The sequence below is a fragment of the Pseudophryne corroboree genome, chromosome 10 (assembly GCF_028390025.1).
Source record: "Pseudophryne corroboree isolate aPseCor3 chromosome 10, aPseCor3.hap2, whole genome shotgun sequence".
Taxonomy (NCBI): Eukaryota; Metazoa; Chordata; class Amphibia; order Anura; family Myobatrachidae; genus Pseudophryne; species Pseudophryne corroboree.
The window spans coordinates 349,251,949-349,264,723 of NC_086453.1; the positions used below are offsets into that span (position 1 = coordinate 349,251,949).

Here is a 12,775-nt window from a genome sequence, read left to right on the forward strand (position 1 = left end):
CACGGGTGGTCTGAGTAAGCGCAGGGTCCCGAGTGCTGTGAGCAAGCCCTGGGTCCTGGGTGCACTGAGCAAGCGCTGGGTCCCGGGTGCTCTGAGTAAGCGCTGGGTCCCGGGAGAGTGAGGAAGCGCTGGGTCCCGGGAGAGTGAGGAAGCGCTGGGTCCCGGGAGAGTGAGGAAGCGCTGGGTCCCGGGTGCTCTGAGTAAGCGCTGGGTCCCGGGAGAGTGAGTAAGCGCTGGGTCCCGGGAGAGTGAGTAAGCGCTGGGTCCTGGGTGCTCTGAGCAAGCGCTGGGTCCCGGGTGCTCTGAGCAAGCGCTGGGTCCCGGGTGCCGTGAATACTATTATAAATAGAAGTAGTGGAAAATGTCGACATGACAAAATGGTTGACACAAAAAGGTCGACATAACATTTTTATTTATTTTTGTTGTATTCGCCGTCAAAGCATGTGAAACCCCAATGAATGTATCCCGTCTCCTTGCAAGGATACTGGGCCTTACTCAGAGTTGGTCATTCACCTTGCGAGTGCGTCACCGAAGGATGCTTCTGCAAGATGTTTGTCAGCGGCGGCGTTAAGTGGGCGACGATGCTGCGTTGCGAGGGTGTGGCAGACAAAACCAGGGCGTGTTGTTTTCGGGATGGCTGTGTGACGTCACATGCAGCCGCTGTGTGGATATAAAAAAAATGGTGTCAGAACGCCTGTCAGCGCAGCCAGGCTGCGACAGGGCTACAAATTGTTGCACAGACATACATATTTTTATATTGTATTCCAGCTCTACAAAATGTGTTTGCTGACATTAAATATATAGTGCTATCTTGAGTCGCAGCGTCAGGCATTGATAAGGGGACTGGTCAGTCAGTCAATCACAGGCGTATATTTGTTATTTGTGCTTCTTATATCACGCTGCCCTTTCATCTTTCCCAATCAAGCGGCAGCGTGTTATGTGCGGCCTCAGGCCAAGGATAACTTTAGCCAGCCTTTGGCTTGTAATTCCAGGCTAGTTTCCGAGCATATGTAGCCTACCCTGGGGCTCTCCTACAGGGGTAGGCAACCTTTTGCTAGCAGTGTGCTGTATAAAATCTAGTTCAGCTCAGTGTGCCAGTTCTACACACACTCATTATGATAATATATGTGTATATATAATGTTACCCCGCATTGCGCAGCAAGTCATGTGATGAGCCCCCCCCTCCGTTACGTCGCAACCCTGCTTCTGCTCCTAGCCAGCAAACAGCCGTGCCCCCCTAAAAGTTTTGGCACCACCAGACTGTTCCCGAAAAAGACAAACACAGATTGTCACCTGTCCCTGCAGTGGCTTTTATTCTGTATCCAGCCCAGAGCCTTCCTCTCCCCTGTGAACCGCTCCGTGGCAGCGGGAGAGTTAAAGTTGATCGTGACAACACTAATAAAGTTAAGAAATCCAAAATCGGATAAAAAAAAGTATTGTAAGCCTCTTGTGTAGGCAGATTGTCACGTAGCATGAGAAGTGCCAGGGGCACTAATACCTGCGCTGCCAGCACTGATTGTAATGTCAGGGTGACCAGTCTAAATATATCTCCACCGTCTGAATTCAAATGTGAGACGAGAGCTCAGGGTATACACAATGCAGGATCTCTGTATACTGTCCCCTGCTGGGAGATGGCGCCAGAAAAATAAACCCTCTCATACCTAGTTATTTGTAATGATTGCTCTCCAAGCACCCACTGCCCCCCTAGTCGCCCTGCATGCTGGAACACAAAGGAACATATGCGTACCAGTGCCTCAAGCACAGGAACGCGTATGCCACTTGGGATCCGGTCTCTAGGTCGACAGTAACTAGGTCGACACTATCTAGGTCGACCACTATTGGTCGACAGTAACTAGGTCGACAGGTCAAAAGGTCGACATGAGTTTTTCACATTTTGTTTCTTTTTTTTAACCTTTTCATACTTAACGATCCACGTGGACTACAACTGGGAACGGTAACCTGCCCGAAGCATGGCACGGTCCACTAATTAGGGTTCTCGGCCACTCTACGAAGAAAACGACACCAAAAAAGACATTAAAGACATTAAAAGCTCATGTCGACCTTTTGACCTTTCGACCTAGACCATGTCGACCTAGAGACCCTGTTGACCTAGAGACCCTGTTGACTTAGTTACTGTCGACCAATAGTGGTCGACCTAGTTATTATCTACCTTCCTTACCACACCCTCACCACTTCAGCTAAACAGTAAACAGAACAGCATTGAAAGTTGCAGTATGCCGATGTAATAACCAATAGACGTAATAACAAATAGGTGTAACGTTCGTCCTTGTACGTGTCAGGTCCTCTTGGGCACAGTATTATTTTACTAATAGTAGTATTTATTAACTGTTTCTTATACTGTATAGCAAATATTCCGTTGCGTTTTACAATTCGGAACACAAAGTAATAAATCAAACCTGGGTAGTAAAAGACAGACATAGAGGTAGGAGGGCCCTGCTCGCAAGCTGTCACTCTATAGGGAAATAGGCGATGATACACTAGGATAGGTGCTATCTGTTGCATAATCCAGCCAGATTGCAGAGGTGCTTGGTGGGCTGTGTTATATGGTCGCCCAGCAATGTTGGCCAGGGGTCAGGAGGATGTGACAGAGGAGGAAATACTGTACAGTATGTGCGGTTATGTGTGGACTGGATAGAGGGGTGCCGTTAGATAGGAAAGCTTATGAAGGTTAGGAGAACGAATTGACAGAATAGGAGAGGAGTGGGTTAAACCTCAGCTAGTCTGGGAGGCAGGACGGTAAGGCATTATGGGAGTTTATGATTAGCCAATAGGAATGAATGTTGGGGGTAGGTGGAAAGGGTTCTTAAGCCTGGTGAAGGGGCTGGGTCAGCCTCTTCTGCTTGTGTCGTGGTGAGGGTGAGTGCTCTTCCCCCCTTTGTCTCCTTGCTGTGCTGCTTGCCATTCTGAAATATTAGGTTGCTGTGGCAGTGTGCTTTATACTGTGCCTCCTCTGTCCCCATTACCTGGGATTAACTTGCATACCCTCCAACATTTTACACAGAAAAATCGGTACAAATCCGAAAAAGGGGCGTGGCCGCGGGTAAGGGGGCGTGGGCACACCCCTTTTCCTATGCTTTCAATGGAAGTTTGGAGAGCCAAAAATCGGTACAGACCAAAAAAAAAAGGTACTGTACCTATTAAAAAGGTACAGTTGGAGGGTATGAACTTGTGGCCTGCCATGCCCCGTCCCCGACGCTCCTCTGGCCCCCCTGCCCGCTATATTGATGCAGCACTTTGCTCACAGCCGGGGCTGAGCCTGCTGGCGCTGCTGCGGGCGCCCGTCCACGGGCGTGTGCGGCGGCGCGTGTGCGTCCGCCCCTTCGACGGCAAAGCCGCGGGCACCGGGGGGATCCCTCCGGCGCGGCGGCGGCTGGCGGGGGACAGGGCGGTGGCCGGTGGCGAACTGGATCTGGGAGCCGGCCGGGGTGCCCGCTGGTGTGAATCCCCCGCCGGCTGCTGCGGCGCGGGGACACGTGCTCCCTGCGCCCTCCACCGCTGAGAGTTACCGGCGGCTCCCCAGAGAATGAGGGGACTGCTTGTAGGGATGGGGCCAGTGGCTCTTCCACTGGCCGTCCCTTAAGCCAGGCGATTTCCGTGTCGCGGGCGCGTGCGCACGTGGGGCTGCTGGACTTCCTGGGCGCTCTCCTCGCTCTAGCAGGGGGGGCTTCCGGGGGCCTTTGGTGGTGTCGGCACGGGACCAGAGGGGGGGGGGGGGGGGTGATGCCTGGAGGCGGGGGTCAGCGAGTTCTCCTGATGGGGGGGGGGGGCAGTGGGGGCCGGGGCAGCGCTGTGGCTCGTGGTGCACCGCAGGAGAGAATGGGGGTTCTTAGGGCGGCTAGCACCGGTCCCAGGTGGGGCCGGCCTGGGCGGCGTGAAGACGCGGTTGGAGCCATCCCTGCTTCGGACCCGGGGACCGGGGGGACCACTGGAGCTGCGGCTCCAGATCCCTCCGCCGTTGCGGCGGCAATGTCGGCCATGACGGCGGCGTTTGCGCCGTTTTTGTCGACTTTGTCTCCGGGTGGCGTTTCCGTGGTACCCGCTTCGGTCAACGCGGCCGTTCTCCCAGGTGCTTCTTGCCCCGCCATGGCGCAGTTTCTACAGGCGTGTCGCAGTCTGGGCTCCGCCGCTGCATTGCTGGGTAGCGCTACCCCATCGACCGCAGGGGCATCTGCTTTCATTCCCGCCGGGGGGGCTTCGGCTCCTGTGGCGGTTGTCCCTTCTTTTTCAGGTGCGGATCCGGATGGCGATCAGGACGAGGAGCCAGTCGTGGCCGACGTTTCGCCTTCCGTAGGCGGGCCTGCTGGTGAGTGTGACGCCGATACAGTTGCTATGTCGCTGGGGTCCTCTTCTTCCTCGTTCGGCAGTACATCAAGTAGATCTTCCTCTTCTTCGTCGTGCCAGTCTGCGGTTAGTAGCACCGCAAAGGCTAGGAAGAGGGCTATCAAGTACGCACGGCGTGAGGCGCGGCACCGGGATAAACGGTCTCGGGAGAGTAGTAGTAGTTCCCATTGGGAAAGGAGGAGGCGTAATTTGCCGGGCGTGGTTCGCTGCGAGTGCACGGCAGTCTTGCGAGGGGGAATACGTCAACCTTTTTACGTTGACGGAGGACACCAGGAGGGAAGGTAAGGAAGCGCTTGCGAAGGGCGGTATTGGGGCGGAGGCCTTCCGCTCGTATGACAACTGGTTGGCGGGTTTCTGTGTCTTCGCGGCGTGCTACTTGGAGGATCGCCCTGATGAACACATGAATGTCATCAGGTATATCCACCTCGTGCATGACATGCAGCGTCAGTCTAAGGACGATTCGTGGCTGCATTATGACAAGCAATATCGTCAGAAGCACGATTGCCTGCACATCATTGACTTCGGATGCAAAGATGTGGAGGTATGGCTTCGGGTCACGCGAGCGCAAGATATGAAGATGGTGACTAAGGGGGCGGCTGTGGCGCAGGCCGCGGCGGCGAGTCAGTTTCAGGCCGCGGTTGAGGCTCCGCCGCGCCGCCCTTGGACCGCGGCCCGTTCTACGCAGCAGGCGAAGGGGAAGTGTTTCGAGTTCAACAATTCCACGTGCCCCCTCTGGCAACGGTGTCGTTTTCGCCACCTTTGCTTACGATGTAACGGATCCCACCCTGCTTCCAATTGCTTCCGCGGGGGGCGACAGGGTGCCAGGGCGGCCGCGGGCCCAGCCGGAAAAACAGCTGGGGGGCTTGCCGTTAGTTAGGGCGCCGACCACGGTTCGTTTGGGGGCCATGCTAAAATGGTCGGGGTGGTACCCAAACACAGAGACGATGCAAAATTTCTGCGGGAGGGTTTTGCGTCGGGTTTTCGTTTACCAGTGGTGGGGGGAGGTTTTGGTTCGGGCCGGCAGGAACCTGCAGTCTGCTCGGGATTTCCCCGACGTGCTTCGGGAAAAGGTTGAGCAGGAGGTTCGCCTGGGGAGAATGGCGGGCCCCTTTGCGCTGCCGCCTGTCGAGGATTTGATTATTTCCACGGTGGGGGTCGTGCCCAAAAAGACTCCGGGTAAGTTCTGGCTCATTCAACATTTGTCTTATCCATCTGGGTCCTCGGTGAACGATGCAATTTCGCCGGAATATTGTTCGGTGGTGTATCAGTCCTTTGAGGATGCTTTGGACATGGTTCGGGGCTGTGGCCCCGGGGCCCTCATGGCTAAACTGGATGTTGAATCGGCTTTTCGCTTGCTCCCCTTTGCACCCGGAGTCGTTTTGATTCATGGGTTTCCGCGTCGGGGAGGAATACTTTGTAGACAAGTGTCTGCCTATGGGGTGTTCCGTTTCGTGTGCCTTTTTCGAAAAGTTCAGCACCTTTTTACATTGGTGTGTGGAGTTTTCTTGCGGAGGTAGCGGGATTGCACATTACCTGGATGATTTTTTGTGCGTGGGGCCCGCGGGTTCTCCTCGCTGTGGTTTCCTGCTGTTTTCGCTGCGTGCCTTGTTGGGGCATTTTGGCGTCCGTGTGGCCGAGGACAAGACGGAGGGGCCCCTCTCCTGTTTGTCCTTTTTAGGTATCGAGATCGATATGGTCGCGGGGGCTTGCTGGCTGCCTCAGGACAAGGTTACGAAGCTTCGAGAGTCCATTGCGCAGTGCTCAGAGCGGCGTAAGGTGACGTTGTGGGAGGCTCAATCCTTCCTAGGCCTGTTGAACTTTGGCTGTCGGGTGATTCCCATGGGCCGGGTTTTTTGTCGGAAGTTGGAACGGTCCACGGCTGGGGTGTCCAGGCCGCTCCATTTTGTCCGTTTCTCGGCTGAGATTAGGCGGGACCTCGCTATGTGGGTTTCGTTTCTGGCGGATTTCAATGGTGTGCTGATCTGGATGGCCCCGTTTGTTGACAGTTTCGACCTGCAGTTGTTTACGGATGCGGCGGGCTCGTCGGGGTTCGGTTGTTACCTAGACGGGGCTTGGTGCACGGCCTCATGGCCCGAGTCTTGGTCGCGGGAGGGGCTGACCGGCGACCTGTTGTTGCTGGAGCTTTTTCCCATCATGGTGGCCTTGGAGGTTTGGGGAGAGCGCCTTCGCGATCGCAGTATTCTCTTCCGCTGCGATGACTTAGGGGTCGTGCACGCGGTTGACAACCAAAGAGCTAAGGCCCTCCGGGTCATTCGAGTGTTGTCGCGACTCGTGCTGACTTGTATGCGCTGCAATATTCTGTTTAGGGCTCAACACGTCCCCGGGGTTGATAATGGGATCGCCGATGCATTGTCCAGGGGGCAGTGGGATAGGTTCCCGGAGGCTGATTCGGCAGGTTTGCCCTGCCCTTCTTATGTTTGACAGGTTATCATGGCGAATTGGAAGGGGTAGCAGAGCTGTCTTTGGCTCCGTCCACTCTCGCTGGATACCGTCGGGCCTGGAAGGAGTGGGGAGACTTTTCCCGTGACCAAGGGCCTAGAGGTAAGAGGGGTCAGAGCTTTTTTCTAGACTTCGTTTGGCAACTCTTCGTAACGGGGAGATCGAGGGCCGTGGTGTCTCGATACCTCGCCGGGATATCCTTTTATTCTAAATTGAAGGGTATGCCGGATTTTACGAAGGGTTTCCTGCTGGCGAGGGCGCTTAGAGGTTGGGCGCGCTCGGCACCGGTCCCTCCTGATGGTCGGCGCCCTATTGATGCGTCCCTGCTTTCTTCCCTCTTGGTGGCGGGGGTGGCGGACTCCCGTTTTGAAGCGCTCCGGTTTCAGCTGGCTTTTTCCATGGCTTTCCATGGCGCGTTCAGAGTTTCTGAGCTGGTTGCAGCTTCTAAGAAGTCCGAGGCCATGATGCGGCGCGCGGATGTTGTCGTGGGTGGGGGGTCCGTGCTGTGCAGGCTGCGCCGCTCCAAAACTGATCAGATGGGTAGAGGTCATTGGATCTCTTTGGCACCATCGGGTGGTGAGGACTGTTGTCCGGTGGCGTTGGCTAGTCAGTATGCGGAGGTCAGGCCCTTGTCTGAGGGGTCTTGGCTGCTACATTACGATGGGTCGCCATTGACGAAGTACCAATTTACATGGATGATGCAGCGCTGCCTGTCCAGTTTGGGCCTCTCCCCTCGTTACTTTGGTTCACATTCCTTTAGAATCGGGGGCCGCCACTTCCGCAGCATCTGCAGGGCGCGCTGTGGACGAAATTAAGGCTTTGGGCCGCTGGAAGTCGGCGGCTTATAAGCATTACATTCGGCCCGCTGTTGCGTAAGCGAGTTTGTTGCTACTAACATGTTGTTCGTTTACTGCGTTATGTGTTTCAGTTCAGTGTGTTCGTGCTGTTTTGTTTGTCTTCCCTGTCCTCCCTACTCGGATGGCTAGCTACTCGCCACTGCTGGCAGTGGGGGTCTGGAGTGCTTCGCAATTTTTTGCCTGAACTGACGAACTGATTTGGCTTAATTCATTCAATTCGGCTAATTGGCATCTAATTACAAGTTCCTCAGCAGGTTTTTACGTTTCACCTCCAGCCGAGTTATCCTGTGTGTCCCCCCCCCCCAACTCTAACCACCCCCTTCCCTCCCCCTTTTTATTATTTTGCTTTTCCTTTGTTTCTTTTTGTTGCTTCGATTGGCCTGAAGCTTGTCCAAGAGGAAAGTTATAGTCCTCTATTCAATTTTTCTTTTTGGCAGATCCTCGTTTTGGTAGTTGGTTCCTGTTCTGGGCTGGGTTTGGTTTTACCTCACATATTCACATTTGTTTATCTGTCTTTCCCTTTATAGGTTGGCGGGAGGATGTGTGTGGTGTGTGGGTGATTGGCCATTCCCATGTTTATTGGGCAGCCGAGTTTCTGGCTGCGGAAGGGGCTCCTTGCTTTGTTGGATCGGATGACGTACGGTGGATAGGTGTTCGGGGTATGCTTTGGCATGACCTGAAAGCGAGGCTTATGGAGCAGGCTCGGCGGTTTGGCATCCCCAAGCTGTTGGTAATTCACTTAGGAGGGAACGACCTGGGTAAGAGGAAGGCGGTGAATCTTCGATTGGCCATTATTCAGGATTTGCAAGTGATTACGGGTGCTTGGCCAGGCTGTAGGCTTATCTGGTCTTGTATAGTGCTGCGGTTGTGTTGGCGTGGAGTGGTGGTTTGTCGGGCGATCGATGTGGCTCGCCGGAAAGTGAATGCCGCGGTTGCTAAGTTTGTGGTGGCCCATGGCGGTGCGGTAGTTTGGCACCAGCGGATCAAGTTCCGGTACTTCTACTTGTTTGGACCTGATGGGGTGCACTTGACAGGACAGGGACTATCTATATTTCTGGAGGATCTGTTTTCGGTGGTTGGTTCGGTGGGTTAGGGGTATGGTGGCGGTGCGTAGTTTCTGTGGAGCAGAACTTCGCTGTTGGCGGGAAAGAACGGCAAGTTAACATTTGTTGTATTAAAGAGTGGATTGGAGGTCGTTTGGTGGTTGATTTTAGGTGCGCTCTCCTTCGCTGACTGGTTTTACATCTGCTGGACCGCCTTCTCGGGTGGCAGCCTCATCACCTTCACGGGTGGGTAGTCAGGATGGAGGTTGAGCGGATACCTATTGTTTGTTGGAAGGTTTACGTCAGTTTTTTATAAGATAGTTTGTTTATGGGATAGGGTTGTTTTAGCCGTTCTTTCTGGCCACCATACTTTAGTTTAATTATCCACAGTTAATGGTTCACTTAAATAAATAGCTAACATTTTCTGCCAACTTCAAGTCTCCGTGTCTTTATTTATTATAATTAAGTGTTAAGATGTTATGGTTTATGTTACGGACAATCCTCAGACTATATGAGGTTTATGCGGGTGGCTCTGGTAATTGCATTTATTCAGCCCAACCCTCCTGTTCTTCTATTCACTTGTGACACGAACAAAGTAGCTGATGACATTCACTAAATGTCACTTAGCCGAGAGCTCTTCGACCTTTGGAAGAGAATGTGCGCCGGTGCCGTGATACTGTTCTTTAGCTCATCTACTTTTCCTTTACATCTGGCTCCGTGTCAGAATAAGCCGTTCGCTGCAGCGCCGATGATGTAATACGCCCAAATGACATCCCAGGAAACAAAGTGACTGATTTAACTGTGCAGCATTTGCCAGGTTGGGCATAATAAAGTTGTCTAAATGAACATCTGTAGAACGCTGGTTCCAGAAATCCTGTTTATCAGCTGCCTTGTTAAATCCTTCATCCTTAAAATTCAATTTATTTTGAGATTTTTCCACCAGCAGCTTCTGCTGCAACCGGCGGTGTTGGAGAAACTCGCCCCCCATCCCCCCCGCCCCTTCCCCGGAGTGAGCCAAAAGTTTGGATGTGCGTGATTATGGGAGATAAGTGCACAGTGAATATGCACCAGTATTCTGTAAGCAGATAAGTGCCCCCTAAGGGAATGCAGGGTTGCATTGTGCAGTGTCACTGCTGTGCTGCTGTCTCAGCCGTCAGTAACTGCTGAGTGATAGTAGCTGCATTACATGGGTAAGGGCTTTCGCTGCCGTTCTGTATGTGGAGCCATGCATTCCTCTAGAGACTGGCACTATGACCGGCTGTGGAGCAGAACTAGGCAGGGGACCTGCAAAGTGTGTGTCCCTCCCTGAATCCCAGTGAGACAGTCAGCGACTAGTAGCTTGGCAGGCTTTGGAGAGCGACGCCAGATGTGCTCTGTCATATACGGCAGCCGGCTTATTAAGCACGCTACCGCACAGCAACAGCACAGATGTTTCGAGACAGAGGTGGCTTTTTGCCTTTTATATTAACTTCCACTTGTTTTTTTTTTTTCCCTTCTGTCTATATGTGAAAGTTTCACTTTCTTACCCCCTGATTCATTGTAGTGTCTGAGTGGCTGGTTGCCCCAGGCTGCGGTACCCGTGGGTGAATGCAGATTTGGAGTTGAGAACAAAGCAGACTTGTAACGAGGTACAGATAGATCTGAGAATGACGGGATGTTTTTCATGGATGATTTTGCTCTGGGTATAATAAGGAAAGATTAAAGCCCAATTTAAAGCCAACACTGCCACTTTATACAAGGTATTAATGTAAAATGTACCTTTCGGACGTACACTGACATCCCACTGTGGGTGTGCAATATATAGGAAGAACAGGATTGAGTTATTACTCCATCCCAACCCCCATCATTGAGAGCCAGAGCCTAACTCCTCACCTTTACAATGCTGTGCAACATGGATCTATAAAGGACAAAAAGCTCAAATTAGGTAACTGATTCTGTCAGTTAGCTTTGTGCTCCTATGTTTGAATTAGCAAATTTGCAGCCTGTCCAGGGCCCTCGTTATATCCAGGGTAATGTCATTGAAGCTTTAATAAATAGAGCAGCACCAGCTTCAGTACAAATTTATTGCCGCATATACACATTATTGCATTTATATATCGGAGCAACAGGGGGCGCAAGAAACAATTTAATGTAATGTGTATGGAAACGCTCTGGCTGTGGTCTTATGGTGTTACAGAACTCTTCATACTGTAATCTGCTCAGGAAGCGGTTACAATGCCGCTGGCACCAGAATCCCCACTAGCGGTGAAATGCTGCCGCTGGAATACCGGCGCCACAGGCTTTTCTCCCTCTGTGGGTGTCTACGACATAATGAAATAATGAAAATGTTTATTCATAATGTTTCACATGATATTGCATCTAAACATTATCAAAATTATTTATAATTTCATAATATAACATAAATTTCAGAATAAATATGGCTTTCCTCAAGTTGTCCTCCTTTGGCGCGTATCACTGCTTCGCATAGTTTAGGCATTCAAGATACCAACTTTTCTAAAGTTTCAGAACTTACTGTTTCCCCTCCAAGCCTGGCTCAGACATTCCCATACGCTGTCCGTACTTGCTGGAGCCATTACCAGAGGCGTAACTAGGGTTTTCGGAGCCCAGGGCAAGATGAAGAGTGCCCCCCCCCCCCCCCCCCGCAAAGGAAAAAAAATGCCAGATACATGCCCCACAGTGCCATATACATGCCCCACGGTGCCAGATACAATGCCCCACAGTGCCCCCCCCCCGGTCACTCACCGCTTCCTTGTGGCTCTGATATGTGAGGGGAGGAGAGGGCAGCACCTCTCCTTCCCCTCACCGCTCCAGGTCTCCGGCGGCGGCTATGTGGCACCGGTTCGCTAGCCAATCAGAGCTCGCGGACCGGCAGCCAATCAGGAGCCGGTCCGCAAGCTCTGATTGGCTAACGCCGCTGGAAACCGGTCACACGCAGCGCTGCTGGTGCTCAGGTGCTGGCAGCGGCGGTGAGGGGAGGGAGAGACGCTGCGCTCTCCTCCCCTCACATTGCGGCGTGACGGGGGCGAGTGGGGCATGATGCCCTGGCCGCCGCCGGCGCCCCCCTCTGCTGGGCCTGCCAAGGTGCCCAGGGCACGTGCCCCACACGCTCTACCCTAGTTCGCCTCTGGCCATTACACAAAGTTTTCTGTCAGATTCATCCCAGATGTTCTCAGTGGGATGACATCAGGTGACTGAGGAGGCCACGACATAACTCAGGTGACTGAGGAGGCCACGTCATAATTTGTAGAACTTTCTGCTTGTCTTTACTTTTCAAATAATTGATACACAGTTTGGATGTGTGCTTGTTGTCGTTACCTTGTTGCATGATGAACTCCTTTCCAATATTTTGAGTTGCACTTGGTAAAGCGTGATGTACTAAAATACTATGGTATCCTTTCTTATCCATAGTTGATGTTAGCTGAACTAAGGGGGTCATTCCGAGTTGTTCGCTCGCTAGCAGTTTTTAGCAGCCGTGCAAACGCATAGTCGCCGCCCACCGGGGAGTGTATTTTCGCTTTGCAGAAGTGCGAACGCTTATGCAGCAGAGCGCCTGCAAAATAATTTTGTGCAAAACAAGACCAGCCCTGTAGTTACTCTTCGTGTGCGTTGATTCTAACGACGGGGGGGTCGGCTTTTGATGTCACACACCCTCTCAGCCACGCCTGCGTTTTCCCCGACACGCCTGCATTTTTCTAAGCACTCCCTAAAAACGGTTGGTTGACACCCAGAAACACCCACTTCATGTCAATCTTCCTGCGTTGTGCCGTGCGACAGAAAGCGCCGCTAGAACCTGTGCAAAACCACAAAGGACTTTGTACCCGTACATCGTGCGTGCGCATTGCGGTGCATACGCATGCGCAGAAATGCCGATTTTTAGTCTGATCGCTGCGCTGCGAACATTCCAACCTTTTCTCCACCAAAACCACCCAGAATCATGACCTGACCACCGCCATGTTTAACTATGCGATTATGCTGTATACGTTGGCTGTATATGGCGGTGAAACATTCACTGAATCTGAGAACTGTCCAGCAGGACATGATGTAGTTCCTGCA

The 12,775-nt window shown here is 52.7% G+C and overlaps 1 protein-coding gene across 3 annotated transcripts in view; it reads left to right on the plus strand.

The window, feature by feature from the left end:
• Positions 1-12,775, plus strand: part of KIRREL3 (kirre like nephrin family adhesion molecule 3) — a 1,017,151-nt gene that overhangs the window by 499,816 nt on the left and 504,560 nt on the right. Inside the window, exon 1 of one of the 3 annotated variants that reach the window (XM_063943672.1) lies at positions 10,265-10,350. The exons of the other annotated variants lie outside the window; for them this stretch is intronic. The gene's annotated coding sequence lies outside the window, so the exon portion shown is untranslated. Of the gene's footprint in view, positions 1-10,264; positions 10,351-12,775 lie in introns of those variants that run through there. 3 annotated transcript variants of the gene reach the window in all.